At 47.0% G+C, this 16,246-nt stretch overlaps 1 long non-coding RNA gene across 1 annotated transcript in view; it reads right to left on the bottom strand.

Moving 5' to 3' along the window:
- Window positions 1-3,511: 3,511 nt before the first annotated feature.
- The window catches only part of LOC128095339 (uncharacterized), a 46,232-nt gene continuing 33,497 nt past the window's right edge, over window positions 3,512-16,246 (bottom strand). The window contains exons 2-3 of the long non-coding RNA XR_008213223.1: window positions 4,167-4,377; window positions 3,512-3,609 (exon numbers count right to left, since the gene is read on the bottom strand). This is a non-coding gene — a long non-coding RNA (uncharacterized LOC128095339). The remainder of the gene's footprint in view (window positions 3,610-4,166; window positions 4,378-16,246) is intronic.

Below are 16,246 nucleotides of genomic sequence, written 5' to 3' on the forward strand. Positions count from 1 at the left end.
TCAGTTGACCTGGATAAGGACTCCAACAGTGCTGGGAAGGAAAGGCGCTGCAGAGAAGCATCTCTCTGAGATGAGACACTCCATGTGGGTGTTGTTGCATGCAGGAGGCCATGATCACAAAGGAGAGAGCAAGGAAAAGTAATGAGTCAGAGACAGGAGCACTCCTACAAATGAGACCAAGAAGGGGAGATAGGAACAAAATTGGCTTTGGGTAGGACCCACGTTGTTCAGTGGGCCCAAAGACACTGTGGTCGTTTGAATGTATTTGGCCCCCATAAGCTCATAGGGAGTGACACTATTAGGATAAAGTGTGGTCTCATTGGAGGAGGCTGGATGACACGTGCCTTTAATCCATACCTTGAGGCTGGAGAGGCACACCTTTAATCTGGGCCACACCTTCTGTTAGAAGTATGTCGCTATGGGTGGGTCCGAGGGGATGGGGGACTTTGAGGTCTTTTTCTCAAGCTTCACTCAGTGTGACAGTCAACTTCCTGTTGCCTGCAAGATGTAGGACACTCAGCTATTTTTCCAGCATCATGCCTGCCTGCATGCCACCATGTTCTCGCCACTATGCTCCCCGCCATGATGGACTGAACCTCTGAACTGTAAGCGCCACCACAATTAAATGCTTCCTTTATAAGAGTTGCCGTGGTCATGGAGTCTCTTCACAGCAATGAAAACCTAACGACGACAGATACAGATGGTGGTAAGTAGAGATGGCAGTGGGGAAGGTAGGCTTTCTTATGATTATGTCTGCTCAGGGGAGTGTGGCACAGAGTCCATGCTGAGTAGATAGTAGTGTGTGGGGGGCGGGGTGAGTGAGAAACCTCTGAAAAGACAGAGAAAATTGACTGGAGTGATTCTCTGGAAGAGTGGGGATGGGCAGGCACATTGACCTCTGTGGCTGTCTTCTTTGAATGACATTCCTAACTTCAGGTTGAGACCAATCAGCGTGATTGGTCAGCCATGTCTAGACCCTCAACTGCAGTTGCAGGGAGATCTGGCCTGGGCCAGGCCTGGCAAATTGCCAGTTAGGAAGAACAGAAGCAGGAGGCCAGAGGTTTAGTGGTGCTCAAGGGTTACCTGCAGAGCATGTATCAGATGAAGTACCCAAGAAGATGTCTCCCTGAGGGAGGAGGGCGCAAGGGAACACATGTCAGCTGACTGACCCCATTTTCCTTCAGATATGGGGGGAGGGGTGTGGAACTCCCTTTTCAGCCCTTCCCCAGGCCAACCTCCTCCCAAAGAGCACACTTGCCTCTGTTCCACACCCTGGTCAAATTCAAAACCCATGTGCTTCCTCTGATCTGGTATCATAGGTCTTGCATATCCACACTGTCCTTGGTCCCCTGTACCTAGAATGAGGATCTCTGACCTGCTCATCTTCTAATGCACCTTCATCTGGAAGCATTTCTTCACACCTTCAGCCACCATGGCCCCATCTTTCAAGACTCCTTACAGCCTGCGCTGCCTAGGAAGACGTAAAGCCCAAATCCTTATTGGGAATCAGCCTATTGCTCTGAGTGTGCAGTCTCCCAGAAAACTCCCATAGGAGAGTGGTCAGATATGGACTCTCATACAGCTATGCTTATTCCTGAAGCCCTATGCGGACATAGTGTTTTCTGGAGCTTCTGAACACTCAGGACGAAATCCCGAAAGACCCACTAGAGGAGGAAGACACTGCCCAGCACCCATTACTTCACCCCACATGAGGCGGAGTTGGATAAAGCTAGGCTCAGTTGAGCTCTTTCCCACAGCATCATCCTCTCTCAGAGATAGATGTTTTGGTTTTGGGGTAATCATGAGGGCAGCGCCTGTAGTGGTTCAGAGCACCTCAGCACTTCCGACTGCTAACCAGTTCCCAAGCTAGAAGCACCTAGGCCTCTCTCCTGCGTGCTGCCTGTAGGAAATTTCCACTGTTGTTTCTAGATCATGAAACACCTGGTGGAGTTAGCATTTTCTTTGAGCCACCCACCAGTTCCCAAATAAAGACATGGAGACTTATTGTTAATTATGAATGCTCAGATTTAGCTTAGACTTGTCCCACTTTTTTTCTAATTTAATTTAACCTGTTTCTACTCATTATCTGTTTTGCCTTTGGACTTTGAACTTCTTTTCCTTTTTTTTCATTTTTTTATTAAGAAAACTTTTTTTTCATTTTATACACCAATCAGAATTCCCCCTCTTCCCTCCTCCAGCCTCCCTAGTCTTCAACACCAACTGACTCCCCATTCCCCCCCACAAGAAGGCAAGGCCTACGGGAGGGGAGCATATCCAGTAATGGTAAGTCCAAGCCCTTCCCCCTGCCTCAAGGCTGCATGAGGTGACCCATCCTAGGTAGTGGGCTCCCAAAAGCCCGCTCATGCACCAGGGATGGATTCTGATTCTACCGCCAGGCCACACCCCCCCCCCTCCCAAAGCAAATCAAGCTACACAATTGTCTCACCATGCAGAGGGCCTAGTCTAGTCCCATGCAGGCTCCATAGCCATTGATCCAACTTTCATGAGTTCCCACTAGTTTGGTTTGGTTGTCTCTGCAGGTTTCCCCATCATGATCCTGAAGCACTTGCTCATAGAATCCCTCCTCTCTCTCTTTGACTGGACTTCTGAAGCTCTGCCTGGTGTTTGGCTGTGAACCTCTGCATCTGCTTCCATCTATCACTGGAGAAAAGCTCTGTGATGACAGTTAGGGTATTCACCGATCTGATAACTGAGTCAAGCCAGTTCAGTTCAGGCACCCTCTCCACTATTTCTAGTAGTCTAAGCTGGGGTCATCCTTGGGGATTCCTGGCAACTTCCCTAGCCCTGGTTTTCTCTCTATCCCCATGATGTCTCCCTCCATCATGGTGTTTTTCTCATTGCTTTCCCACTCCATCCCTGTTCCAGCTTGACTATCCCATTCCCTTACGTTCTCATCCCTCATGCCCTACCTTCCATCTTTCATTCTGTATGTCCTACTTTCCTGCTTCCATTGTGTCTGGCTGACTGGCCTCTGGCATCTCCTTTTCCTTCTCTTCCAAGTCTAAATTCCTCTTCCTACTTATTCTCCCTACCCAGAAGTTCCATCTATACCTCCTCTCTCACTATTGGCCATCAGCTTTTTATTAGACCAATCAGATGCCTTAGGCAGGCAAGGTAAAACAGCAACACATCTTTACATAATTAAACAAATGCAACACATCTTTACATAGTTAAATAATTATCCTGCAACATAAACAAATGTAACACATCTTTGCATAGTTAAACAAATGCAACACATCTTTGCATAGTTAAAAAAAAATACTCTGCCACAACCCAGGAATACTTTATGCACAGAATCTGAACAATTCAAGTGCAGTGTCTGTATTATCCTTCCTTGAGCTGGTTATCAAGGCTGCCATCCAGAAAGGGGCATGCTTGTCATCCAGACTGCCGTAATGTAAATAAATGGTGTCTTAATTACTTTTCTATTGCAATGAAGAGAAACTATGACTGAGGCGGCTTATAAAAAAAGGGTTTATTGGAAGATTGCTTACAGTTTCAGAGGGTTAGAGTTCATGACCATTATGGTGGGGAGCATGGCAGCAGGCAGGCACTCATGGCTGTGGGGCAGTAGCTGATAGCTCACATCTCATGAGAGAGAGAGAGAGAGAGAGAGAGAGAGAGAGAGAGAGAGAGAGAGAGAGAGAGACTGAGAATGGTGTGGGCTTTTGAAAGCTTAAAGACCATCCCCAGAGACAAAACCCCTCCAACAAACCACACCTCCTAATCCTTCCCAAACAATTCTACCAACAGGAAACCAAGTATTCACATCTATGAGCCTATAAGGACCATATCATCCAACCCACCACAGGAAGGGCAGTGTTCCCCTCCTGACACCAGCTCACTTCCCCACAGAGGCTCTGCAAAGGCTAGTGCCATGGAAACTAACAATGCATCACCTTCAACAGGAGTGACCAGTACTGAAGCAGCAGATAAGGGCTGTGGACCTTGGAGAATAGCTTATCATGGCCCAAAAGAAGCTGGAAAGTCCGCTTAACAGATGAACATTCTGGACATTTAATAATAGTCACAACCACAGTGTATAGTCTCACCCATATCTTCTCCCACACTGCCTGTCTGCGTTTCCTACCACAGCTAGCAGTAGCCTGGCCCCTGTGAAAGTCCCACCTTCTGGAAGCTCTTACCTCTGCCTTCTGTTCTCCCCCCAGGTTGCTGTGAACCACCAGGTGGGTCTGAACTGACAGATCTCCTCTGCCCTCTCCGTAAACACGGGGATAATGTGGGGTGAAGACGCCACCAGGGAGGATAAATGTGTCATCCTAGATTCAGCTCTGTCGTCACAGGCCTCCTCATCAGGCCTCAGCAGCCCCCACTGTGCACACCTGCAGCTGTTGACTGTGGAGAAATGAGAAATTCAGAGGCTGCAGGGCACCCTGCAAATTCATAGAACCAGCCCAACCTGCACCGAGGTATTTAGCACAGGTGTTTCTGTAATTGTGATGCATAAGGAAGCTTCCCAGGGTTCAGTAGTAGGCGGCCCTCACCAAGCCTGCCTCCACCTGCCAGAGGAGGCTGGTGGCATGCGTGGGCCCAGGGAAGGAGCTAGACAAGAGGAGTCTGCTGGCAGAATCTACACACATCCCTTTGGCATGTACCCACTGAAGCTTCACCTCAGGATTTTCTGCAGCCCAAGAATCATAAAGAAAAAACAGCATGGTATTGCCAATAATCATGCCAAAAACTGTCTCTTGGAGCATCAATAATAAATTCAATTTTTTACCAAAAAATATTTCAAAAGCCTGGAATACTACTGCACTTGGTCTAATTAGTTCTAAAATTTTATTCTTATGATGTGAAGATGTAGTCATCAAGCATGCAAACAAAATTTGAGGGAAAGGCATTTAAATGTACCAGGCTGTTAACTAATAATAACAGTGTTTTCTGAATCCCAGGGTTATATACATACATACATACATATATATATATATATATATATATATATATATATATATATACATATACATATACACATACATATACATATACATCCTTTTCTAAATGTTTCATGTTTGAAACCTGTGGTGGTTTACTTTATTTTTATAAAGACATCCACATTTGTATCTCATTAAAAGGTTCTGAATAGAGCTGGATGGTTGGCTCAGCAATGATGAGCACTTCACTGCTCTTGCAGAAGACCAGGGTTCGATTCATAGTACCCACGTTGGGTGTTTCACAACGGCCTGTAACTCCAGCTCTGGGGGACACAGTGTCCTCCTCTACCCTCCTAGGGTACCCACACATATGTGGCATACATAAACAGAGACCCACACATACACATAAATAAAAAATAATAGAAATAAATCTTTTAAAAGATCTGCAGGCCCTCTGGCTTTGCTTCCTCCCAGACCACAGAGGAACTGCCAAGCACCTGCTAAGGCCCTGGAAGCAGCAGCCACAGACAAAGAGGCCAGCAGGATGTGGCCACGCTTGCACCTGTTGGCCTGATGAATTTGGAGCCCTGGAGGAGGTCAGCCAAGAGAGCTGTCAAGTGGTAACAACGGACTAAGGCAGAGAGTTTAAAGGCAAGAGTCAACTGGAGCTGCGGCCTGCCAGGGGTGAGGGCACCAGGGATGAGGAAGCCTTGACACGTGGATGGCCTGAGGTTTGAGCAGTCAGGCTTGGAGCTGAGAAGGCAGCAGGGCATGAGGCAGGGGGCACAAGGGCCCACTCTTCTTCCTGCAGCACAGCGAGAAACCCTGGCTTTTTTCCTGCCCCTTCCTCCGAGGTCACTCCCACTGATCTCCCCAGCTTCAGACTCACATGATCATAGGTAGGCAGGAGAGACTAGACCCACTTCAAAAGTGACTACCACTCTCCAGCACCTCCTGACTCAGTGGGTAGAGTGGACTGCAGCCACATGATGTCCCTTTCCCAAATACCAAATGGAGACTCACACTTCCCCGTTGTCTGCCCTTCGGCTTATACCCCTGGGTTAAGCAAGGAGGGAGAAAGCAGGAACAGGGAGCAGGACAACACTCCCTGACCTCACACTGCAAGCTCACACACTTGGCCACATTCTCCAGGCACACAAGGAACGGGAAGGGAGGACAGTGCACCTGCAGAGCAGCAGAAGGACACCCAGGAATGCAGCCTGAACCCACGCCTGGGCAATGCTCAGTCAGCCCTGGAATGGTCTTGCTTTTGCAAGTGGCGGGCTCCGTCCTCAGCAAGGGAAGCATCTGCAATCCAGAGTGCCATTTGGCACCTCTTTTATTTTTAACGTACTTTTCAATATTATTTCTCCGTCGCCACATGGTGAATTTTGTCCTTCTGAGAGCCAAAGACAAACACAGGCATGCTCCACATACACAATCAAAGAGAGCTGTTTCCTAGCAACAGGAGCCCTGGGTGGCCAGGAGCCACCTTCCCTTGCAGGGACTGGAGCTCGGCCTATGGGCTTAGAGGCTGGCACTGAAGCCAGACCCACGCAACCTGAGAGGAAGGCTGGGAGCCCGCATCTCCCCGTGCTAGTGGTCCAGTTGCTTGACATATTTGATGCATGTGTACAATCTCATATGTGTGCACAAAACACATGTACTCTCACTGCAAGCACACAGGGTCCCCTTTGCCTACATAAGCTGGTCAAGGCAAAGCCAATCACAGACCTGTACTCAGTGGGACTGTGATGGGGTTCCCTAATCCTGACTCTACCCTGGATTTCCTTAGATTACTGAAGCCAAAAGGGTGAATAGTGTGGCTCCCCAGGCATCTGAAGGACTCCTGTACCACTAGAGACCTACTGGATGCCCTATTGAGGCCGCCGCCAGTGTCTTCATACAGGTCTCTCTCCCCAGGTAACCTGTATGATTCTGAACCTGCCATCTCTACAGGGAACCTATCAGCTGCTCAGAGCTGTCCCCACAATGCCCCACTTAAGAGTGTTGTTACCCTAGGGTTCATCCACCCATGTCTATGCCAGTAGTTTAGAGAGGCTCCATGCATCCCACATGGGAGGATTTCTCGCGTTCTGTGAAGTGTCTCACCGCTCTGGGACTGGTATACATGTTGGGGGGGATGCAGGAAGCATCCCCCAGTTTTGACAGCTTACCTAGCCAGTGCTGTACATAAACCCTTTAACGGACTCTGTCACTTAAAAAATATGGTTGCTGTGGCACTGCTAGTGAAATCTTCCTACTTGATACAACCCTTTTTATTTTATTTTATTTTTGTTTTCCCACTTTCAGTAACAGATGCTGTCCCATGCCTTGCCAAGCCACCTTGAGCACAGAAGGATGACACCCAAAGGTTTTGTGGGATGCTAAGATGACAATAGCATCTCCCAAAGGAAGACACAAAAATTGTCCTGTGCTGGGAAATGAGAAGCCACTTGTAGGTAAACTTGAAAATCACATTTTCAGCACTGAAAAAAAATGCAAATCCACCCCAATATAACAGTCAAAGACTGAGTCACCCCACACTTTCTTCTCATTTGAAAGCTAGTGACCCCTCCCACTGGAAGCACCTCACCCCATGACATCCTCTCATACCTGGGGACCACCCTGCCCAGAGCAAGCAGTACCATGACTAAAGCAGCTTGGCATCTCCAAACCTGGGAAGGCACCACAGAGCAGAGAAACTCCTAAAAGGTAGTTCCTTATCGGCTCCACCTTTCATTTCTAATTTGGTTTCTGTTTACTTTCCATTTATTTATTTATTTATTCATTCATTTATTTATTTATTTATTTATTTATTTATTTATTTATTTATTTATTTATTTATTTATTTAGTGTTTATGTGAGATTCCCCAGGGATTGTAGATGTTATTATTTTGGGGTGCGTTTGCAAAGGAGCAGTTCTTGGACATGTTTCTCACTTCCCAACTTCCTAATTTTTCTGTCTGCTTGGAGAATGGAGCTCCACCCCCGCCTCCACCCCAGCCCAAAGCCTCTGCTCTTTGAAGTTAATTTAGCTTTTCTTTGGGGGCTTTGTTCGGTGTCTGCCAGCTTGTATGTCTGGATCAAAGGGTAATCTTTTAATTGGAAGGTTTTATGATTTTTATTTATATCTTCTCCAGTTCCAGAGAATGCTTCATGGAGACAGGAAAGTCCTGCTTTGGCAAAAGAGCTGTCCATATGTCTGTTTACCCTTAGCAGGCTTCCCTGTGCCCTCATCTGAGCTGCGATTCTTGATAGCAGTGAAGGGCGGCCGATCTCTCCCTGCAGCCATCTCCCTGGCCATAGCCACTATTCCCCACCGCTACGTTCTCACAGTACTTTAACTGCCTTGGTGCCGGGTTATGTGACCCTACTTAAGGAGTTTAATTAATGTCATGCATGCATCCATTTGGTTTTCTGGTTTTATCAAAAGTAATGGACATGCTATCTAATTCCTTAAATGAAGTTTGCTTTATCTGTTGTCCTTCCCAAGCCTTAATCCTCTTTTATCTGTAGCTGGATGTCTACCAAGCAGCATCTTGTAAGATCTGATTTTTTTCTTCAATCCACTGAGGGACATGTTTTGATTTTGAGGGGTGGGGGGGGTGGTGGTTTTGTTTTTTGTTTTATTTTGTTTTGTTTTTGTTTTTCCCAGTAGGTGAGCTTAAATGCTTGTGGTCACCAATGTAACTGTGACAACTCTCTAGTTGAAAGGCTCCATTTCTGCTGAGTTTCACACATTAATCACATTCTGTCTGGGCACTGTTGGGTGAGTACACATTCCATCCCTCCCTCAAACCAGTGAAATCTCCAGGCATGGGCACATAAACTCTGCATCTGCGGTACTTCAGAGCATCTCTTCCCCAGGACCCTTCTACCCCTTTTTATGGAGGACGGTGGCAGTTCACTATTTTTGTATGACTTGAGTCCCATGTTCTGAGTTCTTGTGTGTCCCTCTCTGCCTCTGGCATCTTTTGTTGAAAAAGTGTGTGCTCAGTTCACCCCCCTCAAGTGTTTCTCTAACCCCGGGGACGGTGACAAAGAACATGAGAACCAGAGTCCATGGTCTGAGGCTTGATCTAGGGGAAGGGAAGAAGACAGTAGCGGCATGGCAGATGGCAATAAGAGCCGTGAGAATGATGTAGTGGGGTCACAGGGAAGGAGAATCTCGGGTGAGAACTGTTCCCTGTGGCGGCTGGGGCAGCTAATGGGCTGGGCTGGTATTCAGACTGATACCTCAATGAAGACAGGAAACGAGCCATGGGGATATCTTGGGGAGGGGAGAGGGAAGGAAACAGAAGGCTAGCCAGTGCAAAGGCCCTGAGGCATGTGGGGATCTGAGCAGGCTGGGGTAGGGCGAGAGAGTTGATGGAACCCGTGAGGTTAGGTAGGAGGGTCAGGAGAGGAGGGTGGGAAGGCAAAGGGAGCCTTAAGGAAGTTCTGAGCAGGGACTTGATTTAGGTCGTGTTACATCCTTAACATTCTCACTGCTCAGTGGAGGCCAGAACAAAGGGTCACCAGGGGGCTGATGCCCCGAGACTGGTGAAAACAGGAGGAGTCCAGACCAAGCCAGGTGTGTCAAAGCCACGCTGTCCCACTGGATGTGAGGGGACAGAGTGCAGGAAGTTGAGGCAAACTGATAGCTGTAGTAGCTATCACCAGTGAGTCAGAGAGCCGCAGACGCTCCATTTTTCCATTTACTATCCCTCCGTGAAGAGCCGCGGACCCTCCCTTCTTCCATTTACTATCCCTCCGTGAAGAGCCGTGGACACTCCATTCTTCCATTTACTATCCCTCCGTGAAGAGCCATGGACACTCCATTCTTCCATTTACTATCCCTCCATGAAGAGCCGCGGATGCTCCATTTTTCCATTTACTAATCCTCCGTGAAGAGCCGCGGACACTCCATTCTTCCATTTACTATCCCTCCATGAATGACCGTCTGGTGCCTTGAACATGTGTCCTCAAATAATGGTGAAACACAACCCCTTGTGTGGAGGCATTGACAAACAGTGGCCCCGAGGATGTGAAGAAGTCTGAGGGTGGAGCCCTCAGGAGTGAATTTCTGCCCTTACATGGATTTTCCACACTTCTGCCCTCCTCCTTCAATCCTGTGAGGGTAGGAGAGCAATGCTCCATCCTGGAATCAGAAAACCCACAGTAGAAGTTCCTCACCAGACACCAGTGACCTTGACCTGGCCTTCTGCAGACTCCAGAACTCTGAGCAATAAATCGCTACCTTTTATACATTTCTAAGCCTCTGGTATTTCATTATAGCAGCACAGATAAACAAACTCCTCATCTCCCACTTGTGTGGTATATCTTTTCTCTTTTTAAAAACGGACAGTTTCCCAGAGTGCCGTGTTCATTTTATATCTGTGTAAAGTAAGAAGAGCAAAGCCTTCTTGTGATCTCTGGAAAGAGACATTGTGATGGTATGCTGTGGAAGTACCAGGCTAACGGGGGCTTTCCACTGCCTTCACACAAGAAGGTCATTGTTGTTTATGGACAGACTGTACTGCACCAATGCCCTGACTACCCCAACCTGGGAACTTCAGAATGGAACTATATTAGGACACAGGGCTGTTAAGAGTAGTTCAATCAAAACTAGTCCTCTTGGTCCAGTCTGACTGGCGTCCTTATAAGAAGGAGAAGCTTAAACACAGAGACACGTGTAAGGACACAACACGAGATGACCTTGAGCAAGCCAGAGAGAGGGCTGGAGAAAACACAGCCCGCCAACATGGGAACTCGGCCTCCAAAACTGACGGAAGATAAGCACCCATCAGTCAATCCCTTGGCCTCTGGAACTGTATTAGAGCCCACCCCCAAATCCACCACAACTGCCGTTCTTTCCCTTTAGAATTAGGAAGTTGAGGTTCTACTTTCTACACTTGGACTGTTGTCCTGACCGTGATGTTACCCTTACTGAGGAATTTCTGAGAGTGTTCTTTGTTTCCTGGCAACACATGACAGTCACAGTATTTCCCATCATCCAACATGGCTTGGAAGCCTTGTATTTTTCCCATAGGCCAAGCTATCTGAAAAAGGCCCTGATGGTAAGGGGAGCAAGCAGAGTTTCTATGGCAGAAGGTTCTGGGTGCTGAAATGATCACAGAAGGACTTGGACAAATAGGGATAAGGGGTTGATGCCCAGGAAGCCACTGCGAAGACATCTCAGTCTTTGCTGAATGCAGAAGGGTCACCTGATACACTGGAGAAAGTGGGCTACAGTGAGGACCCCCAAAGGATGGTGCTTCTGGAAGCATGCAAAGACAAGAAACCAAGCAAAACCATGGTGTCGAAGCGGCTAGGATCACAGCACTTAATGAGGAGTCCAACCCTGTCCAGGTTGGAAGGAGGAGGGGGAGAGAAAGGAGAAAGGAAGAAGGGAAGGAGGTGTCTGGATAGCCCGATAATGAAGACAGCCAACACCACCCACTGGTGCCTACCCAGGCACTTGAACCCCACTCCTGTCCCGTATGGAGACAACCCAATCCACAGCCTGAAGCATGAGTAATACTGGTGCCAAGTCTTCAGCTTAGACCCTAGTGTAGGGTCTCATGGAATTCATTCTGGAATATTCTAGCATTCTAACATTTTTAGAGGTAGCTGTTCCTGAGACCCTTTAGGGTTTCATCTTCCCATGACCCAGATATTTTAGTGTTTTGCAGAAAAATGGAACCTGGACCCCAGGGCAATCTCCTTAACATCTTTCTCTCCTTTTGCCGCCCCTTTGTGAGACCCTTTCTCTGTGTTCTTTCAAATACTATGCTTTCAGTAAGTTGAAGGTGGCCCCACTCAGAACCATGCGTCCTTTGAATGACATTTTTGGGGGATTGTGTCCTCGATGTTTTTTATATAAGAGGTGTTCCTCTGAGAGGCTGCCAGGCTGGTCTCGTCAGAAGTTGATGAGAAAGACCAATATGCTCGGTGCTACTGCCGAGAGGTCTTGGCAGGCTCGGGCTCCAGGCAGCCAGACTCACCCCGGGCTCCAGCACAAACACACAGACCATTCGGGCTTTGTCCTCAGCTGCCTGGTTCCAGAGTGGTCTCTGGGGCTGGGCATTCTTGCCAAAATGCTCATGACATCACTCATATTATTAATAATTACAGGTTATTCACAGATGGGTGGGCAGATGGACACACGGCCAGAGAGATTTGTTTCATCTCAGCCAGGCTATTTCCCCTATGCACCCCCCTTGGCCTGCTCTTGCTGCCTCCCTGGGGAAAGAAATAATGAAAACTAAAATTTTTGTGAAAGAAAAAATGAGAACTCTGCCGGGGAGTTGGTCGGGTTTTCTCCTGCTGGAAGAAAACTAGACCTAGAGCTCTTCCTTCACTTGACAGGGTCTGTGAGTTTCTGAACTAAAATGTTTTGAAGGGCTCAGGTTCCTGTCCCTCATCAGACCCTTGGATGGCTGTGGCATCATCTATAAGCCAGAATCCGTGGTGGGTGAAGAGACATAGCTGAACATGTATATATACATACATACACACACATATACCCACACTCACACCACCTACATATACGTAATGCATACTATAATTATATATATTTGTGTAATTATGCATAAAACATATAAAATGATTGTTATATTTAGATAGATAGTGGATAAATGATAGACAGATGACAGAAAATAGATGGGCAGGTAAATAAATAATAGATAAATAAATAATAGAGAGATATGCAGATAGATAGACAGACAGACTTTTTTAAAAAAATTCACTGTGTGATCCACAGTCACTTCCCAGAATTCTGGGAGGACCATGGAGACCTTGCTGACTGGGGAATAACAGGGCCTCTGCAGAACAGTTGAATACATGATCCTACAAATTTATCATTAATGGAGTTGAGGAGAGGTTCAGTGAGACAAAATTCTTGCCCTCCAAGCATGAGACTTGAAGTTCAAATCCCAGCATTTGTATGAAAGCAAGTCAGGCATGTTTGCCCATGTATCCCCAACCCTGGGGTGTGGGGTGGGGTGGCAGAGATAGGCAGATCCTAGGATCTTGCTGGCTTGCCAGCTTAGCCAAAAGGGTGAGCTTCTGGATGAATGAGAGATCTTGTCTCTAAGCAATAGGGTTGAGAGCAATAGAGGAAGACACTTGATGTCTTACTTTGGCCCCTGCATTCACATGTATAGGCACGCATACTCACATGTTCACATACATGTAACACACACAAATGTCATTAGAAAGACACACTGTGCTCGGCAAGGCACAGCTGTGTGCTGCCTTTTTCTTAGAATGTACCAGTTCTCAATCTGAGGCCTTTGCTCATGACCAAAATCATAGCAAGAGCTTAACAAATGTATTTGCCTTAAATAAGAAGATAGACAAATCTAAAACATGGATTCCATCCTCCCCAGTCAGGTCATCCAATCCCAGTGCAACAGGCAAGGCTGTTTTGAAATCAGGGAATGCTGGAGAGAGACACCAATCAGACCAGCCTGGTTGACACATTGCCCATGGTGTATTAAATATTGAAGCTCCTTATGAGAGTGTGCTGACCGCAGAGTCCACATCACCCATGGTGACTGAGAATATGTGAGTCGCATGAGTTACAACCCACTGCATACAGAACTTTCACCACACCAGCCTTTGGCACTGCCCCATGGGACCAAAAGAACGTGCCACAAACCAGCAGACACCGGCACTGGTGATTTTTTTTTCTGATGCCACAAACAGATTTATGACAAGAGCCCATTATTCTCAGCCAGCGGAATGTACATACAAGCCAATGAGCCAGGTTGGGGCTCTAGTCTGAGACCAGCCAAGGCAGCCAGACTAACTGGGCCACCTGGGGCTCCTACTTTTGACCTCAGTTTCATTAGCACAGTGCTTTTGCCCCATGAGCCAAGCAGACTGCTGAAATATAAATCAACTGCCTTCTCCAATTCCCTCTTCCTCTGGCCAAGGTGCTAATGAATGAGGCAGTGACCACGGGGTGAAACAGGGAGAAAGAATGGACTCTGGGAGGTCACAAATTGGATAATCTTGTTCCAAACAATGGTGAGGCAGATTACAAGGTTTTCTATGCAAAATGCATCCTCCTCCATGTGGGCCTTCTGGTCAACCTCATGCAGTTCTCTGAATCCTCTGTACCTCCATCCCCATGTATACCTCTCACAGACTACAGATCCCTACCCCTACAAGCTCCAGAACTGAAATAAAATGCTGTTCTGCCAAGCCTCGGACACACACAGGCTGTGGAAGAGGAAAAGGTGTGTGTACTGAAGTTAAAATTGCTTTTCTCTAAGATGGACTCCACTGTGAAATGGGTTGCTCAGCCCACTGGAGCTGGCCCTTGGTGGAGGTTGTCTCCCAGCTCTACTAGGTCTCTGCATCAGTCTTCCCTATCAGTGTCTCTCACCCACAAGCCCAGCTCCTGCTGCACTGGATGGTCCAGAGTCCCTGTAATGACCACCAGCTCCTGCCCTTTGTTCTTATCACTCTCAGTTCAGTCTCCTCAAATCCCGGGGCAGTCTGATTTCCCTTTGAGGAAATTTCCTAAGTCCCTGCTCCTTTTGGACTCCACGACCTTGATTGCCCTTCTCAGATGGATATTTTCACCAGGATGCGTTGCCACGATCTCTGCTTCATCTACACAGGGCTGCCGAGGCCCGCATGGCAATTCCATTTTTCTTAGCAGAGCTAAGCAATCATCATTCGTCTTAAAAATTGGCACATTCCTCCAAATACATTCATGAGATGGTTGGGCGTCTGCTTTGATGAGAGTGGGAATCTTAAAGAAGACCTCTCCGCCCACTTCCCCACACCCCAATGTAATGCAAAAAGAAAAGAAAAAAAAGATGGGTATGATGTGCCCTATAGAAGGAGGGATTTGGGGGCACAGGCATTGAAATGCATGAGGTGATGTGGGTCCAAAACTATAAGCTCAAAATTCCACTCTGTAATGAAACAGGTACCAAGTAGAGGGAAAAATTCTAATCGCATATAGAGAGCTCAAGAACATATTGCATTTCTATGTAAAACAAACTGATTTCTCAGAACTCTGTGAGAAATTAGAATTATTCATTCATAACTTCATAGATGAGGTTTCTCTGCTAGCATCTCACTAATCCCTGTTTCCATCACAGCTAGGAAGTAAGACGGACTCAAGCTTCGTACTTTAGGGACATCTGAGCTCCAGGAGCGGGGAAGAGAGGGCTATAGACTGTTTTGTGTGTCATCAATAACCCTGGGCTGAGCTGTACACCCAGGTCTTCTCAGAGCACCGTGGGGTTAGGAGTTGAGCTTCCTGTATCCCATGGGCCACTGCAGTTTGCATGCCCAACCTTGTTCCCAAGAGAACAGGAGAGGTAGCCGGTGACTCAGGGAATTAGCTCACAGACACATGGTCCAAGGTAAGGGTTTGTCACCATAGCCAAGATACATTCTATTATCTGCAGATGGTCTTGTAAATATAAAACCATTTGCCATTTGTGAGACCATGGGCACAAGGGGTCAATTCTATCATTCACTGGGAAATATCAGAAACGTTCCCCAGCCTTAGCTAACAGTCAGCACCATTCGGCAGCACAGGATAGCTCCACTTACAATGCCCAGAAAGTGTTGACTATAGAGACAAAGGCAGGGAAATTATGATTTACCTAAAAATTCTTATGGTTTCACTTAAGCTCCTGATTAAAGTTGAAATCCACAAAAGCAGTGGCTGTGTTCATGAGTTGCTATTTACATACATACACAAGTATGTGTCACTGTGTGTATGTATGACATCTGTGGCTGTGAAGAGGTAGCTGCTCACAGTTTCCTGACCTTTACTCCCACTATCTGGGTATCCTCACCTCCCCTTTCCCAGTGGGTGGTGTAGTAAGGTAGAGGGTGACAATGAATTCTAGAAGAAGTTGGGTAATGTTTTCTTGGCCTTTATTGCTTTTAGAATCGCCTCTGAAATTTAACTGGCAAGTTGCCAGGTGTTTCCCGGTCCTAGTATGGAACTCAAGGGATGGTCCTAAATCTAACGTGTGTTACTCTGGTACAAAGACAGCCTCCTGCTGAAATAGTAACCAAACTGAAGGCATCCACACGTTGGCTGTGAACCCCTAAACATATCCCAAGCTAATGCATCTGTGGTGCCCTTCTTTGACTCTCCTCCGTGATTGCCACCTGTGACCAATTTCCCACCATGGTTGGCAGATGTCTCTGAATATAGGGGAGATGATCACCCCATCTAGCTATTCTTAGTGAATAATTTTGGGGCTCATCGACAGTACACTAACTAAAACTTGATACCTTTTATAGATCAACTGTACTTTAAACACAAAAACTGACTTTAAAAAATAAGAAACATGGTCCCTGTTTAC

This window comes from Peromyscus californicus, unplaced genomic scaffold, assembly GCF_007827085.1.
Source record: "Peromyscus californicus insignis strain IS unplaced genomic scaffold, ASM782708v3 Scaffold_4__1_contigs__length_199733344, whole genome shotgun sequence".
In the NCBI taxonomy this organism is placed as follows: Eukaryota; Metazoa; Chordata; class Mammalia; order Rodentia; family Cricetidae; genus Peromyscus; species Peromyscus californicus.